The sequence below is a fragment of the Myotis yumanensis genome, unplaced genomic scaffold, assembly GCF_028538775.1.
Source record: "Myotis yumanensis isolate MYYU_CA2020_CCGP unplaced genomic scaffold, mMyoYum1.0.hap1 SCAF_13, whole genome shotgun sequence".
Classification (NCBI taxonomy): Eukaryota; Metazoa; Chordata; class Mammalia; order Chiroptera; family Vespertilionidae; genus Myotis; species Myotis yumanensis.
Genome location: NW_027223764.1, coordinates 9,081,505 through 9,084,828, shown reverse-complemented (window position 1 = coordinate 9,084,828; position 3,324 = coordinate 9,081,505). Strand labels below are relative to the sequence as shown.

At 45.6% G+C, this 3,324-nt stretch overlaps 1 non-coding gene across 1 annotated transcript; it reads left to right on the top strand.

Moving 5' to 3' along the window:
* The first annotated feature begins 1,259 nt into the window (after positions 1 to 1,259).
* LOC139022289 (small nucleolar RNA SNORA62/SNORA6 family) lies at positions 1,260 to 1,412 on the top strand. Its single transcript, XR_011473664.1, has one exon. It is a non-coding gene; the product is annotated as a small nucleolar RNA SNORA62/SNORA6 family (small nucleolar RNA).
* The last annotated feature ends 1,912 nt before the right edge of the window (positions 1,413 to 3,324 follow it).

Below are 3,324 nucleotides of genomic sequence, written 5' to 3'. Positions count from 1 at the left end.
TGTTGGGTCTGCTGGACTGGCCCCTCTAATTTTCACCTCCCCCCCCCCCCCCCCCGCCCCCAAGTTTTCATCCCTATGTCATTTTTGCTCTAGTCTTTGGGAAATTTTTTCAAGTTTGCTTTTCATCCTTTTTTGTGTTGTTTTTATAGTTCTGTTTTCATTATTCTTGATTTCTAAATGCTCTCTAAATGGTGCTTTAAAAAAATGACATAACATTCATGTTTTACTGATGCAGTATCTTTTATCTCTTGGGAAATATTAATGACAGTGTTTGTTTGTTTGCTTCTGTTTTTTAAAGATTCCTTCCCCATCTTTCCCTCTCTGTTCAATGCAAGCAACTGTGTTTCCTCCAAGTTTCTTTTTTGTCCTGTTTCTCTATTTTTTCTTTTGGTCTCCATCACTGATTAAACTTCATTCAGAGAAGAATTTAGCTAATTCATTCACCCTGAGGTGTAATGAATGATAGAGTGTAATGTGTCTGTTATCTCTCTGAAGAGTATTTTAGTTTTAGCAGGAACTAAATTTCTCATTTGGCTTAAGCCACAGGAATAAAGTTCTAACTGAAGAGTTTTAGGCAACCACATATAAGGGTTTAGGAGGCCAAGGGAAGCCTCTGTTACGCTTTCTCAAATCCCACTTCGTTGAGGTAGGTTCACCTCTGCCCATGCAAAAGGCAGGTGATAATCATAGGGCCTCCACAGGCATCAAAGATGAGACTAGGAGGCAAGAATATCTGCTCAATTACAATTCTAGTCCAACTTGTATGTCTTGGAACTGAGATATGAGGTAGATAAATCATCTTCCTAAATATTGCTATTAATCTAGACTAGAACATATACTTTATTGTGTTTATAATGAGCACAGGCATCATCAAATGCGAACAACTCTAAGTAAGCCTGTCTTACACAGACCTCCCCATACAATTAGTGGTGATGAGGCATTATGAAAATGCAAAATACCACATAAATGTAGGACAATTAGGTCAGGAAAATAAGTATGGTTAACAATATGACTAACCATCTTAACCTGTGTGAATAGTAATAATAATAATAATAGCCATTATGGGCTGTTGGCTGAAGCAGACATAATTAGCCAAAATTTGAGTAGGAGCACATGTCAGTGTTCAGCCAACAACAGAAGAGGACCCCAGCATTCTGGGGCCAGTGCACCATAAATTAAGGCCAGATCTACCTGCTGTGCATGGATTCAAACAACATAAACAGGAGAAAAGAAGACAAGACTAGTCAAGGTCTCCTCCTTAAGCACATTGTGAGAGCTTGGTGTTGAGGCCACTGGTGGCCGATGGGCTTACAAGCGGAGGTCGTGTGCTAAGTGAGGGGCAAATATTCCACTGACACCACAAGGATCCCTGGCCCAGTGAGTGGAGTTCGATAGTAATCCTTGCTATAAGTGTGAAAAATATGTATAAATAAATAAAGTCCTCCCCCTAAATCTTGATTTCTGGCCCTATTTTTTTTTTTTTTTTTTTGGTAAATACTATCATTGCCAATAATAATAATGATAAATACCGAGGGCCTATGTATTGCTTACTATGGACTGGGCACTGTTTTGCATATATTAATTAAGTGCCACACAACCTTGTGCTATTCTCTCCAATTTTATATTTATTTTTTAAATATATTTTTATTGATTTCAGAGAGGAAGGGAGAGATAGAAACATCAATAATGAGAGAAAATCATTGATCGGCTGCCTCCTGCAGGCCCCACACTGGGGATCGTGCCCACAACCCAGGCATGTGCCCTGACTGGGAATCCAACCGTGACCTCCTGGTTCATAGGTCAATGCTCAACCCCTGAGCCACGCTGGGATTTCAACTTCGGCTCCTTAGCTCCGGAGACTCTCTTACCCAGCCTGCACCGCTGGCTACCTTTTCTGCCTTTCTCAGTACAACGGCCAATACATATTTTCATCACTGGTTGGGCAAAACTTACTCCACCCTCATCTTATCAAGAACTTAATGGTCCTGTTGATAAAATACCAACACTAGCAAAAACAAACACCAAGTTCTCCAGGATATGAACATTTTCATCATCTGTATCGACCCGCCCTAAATTTCAGCAGCCGGAATTGTGCTTCTCCGAGGCTTGACGGATACGCACTGTTGCATAGCATTTTCAGAAGCCTGTGTCCCCGTGCTTACATTGTAGCTCCACAGGGTCCTCAAACTTTTTAAGCAGGGGGCCAGTTCACTGTCCCTCAGACCGTTGGAGGGCTGGACTATAGTTTAAAAAAAAAAACTATGAACAAATTCCTATGCACACTGCACATATTTTATTTTGAAATAAAAAAACAAAACGGGAACAAATACAATATTTGTATTTGCATGTGGCCCGCGGGCCATAGTTTGAGGACCCCTGCCACATAGCCGTACCGTGCCATCTCCTAGAAGCCCTTCCGATTCTTTCCAGCGTCATTCGATAAACGGAATAGAAAATGCTGCACTGAATCCATTGCACCCAAGAATAACACAGGAAACAGATTAACTGGCCCATCTGACCATTGGTTCGTTTGGGGCTTCCTCTTTTGTTATATATATATGTTTGGGGTTTTTTTTTTAAATTGATTTCAGAGAGGAAGGGAGAAGGAAAGAGAGATAGAAACATCAATGATGAGAGAGGCCCATTGCCCACACTGGGGATTGAGCCCGAAACCCAGGCATGTACCCTGTGACCTCCTAGTTCATAAGGTGGAGCTATCCCTCAACCACTGAGCAAGCAGGCTGGGCGTGGCTTCCTATTTTAATGTTGAATAATTAGTAATAGGAATCTATTTTACAGTTTGCAAAGCATTACACCAGTGTTGGCTGATCTGTTCTCATTTCTAGCATTTAAACCCAGGGTGCACTTCGCCTTAGGAATACTGTGCTTTTTCATCCCGCTCTTCCAAATCCACCCTTAAAAGACGAACCCAGACCAGCACACACGTATATGGCCACGCTTCCCTACAAAATCGGCGTGTCATTTCCACCAGCAACACATCTGAGAGGCTGGCTGGGTGTCCGGCACTGAAAAACCAGGGGGTCCGAGGCGCCCCGAAGCCGGGGGCGGTAGGTGGCTGCGCAGGGCCCGGCTCCCGCCCGAGCCGCGGCCTCTCCGTGCCCCGGCGCCCTGCGGGGCAGGCCTGGCCCGGCTCCCCGGGCCGCGACGGCGCCCCCTGCAGGCCGCGCCGGGCACGGCGGGCGGAAGGAACCGAGCCGGCTGCCACCGTGTCCCCGCCGGAGCCGCCGCCGCCGCCGCCGCCGGAGCGTCGCGGGCCCGATCGCGCGGACCGCCCTCCCCGCGCCACGTCCCAGCGCCGCCCGC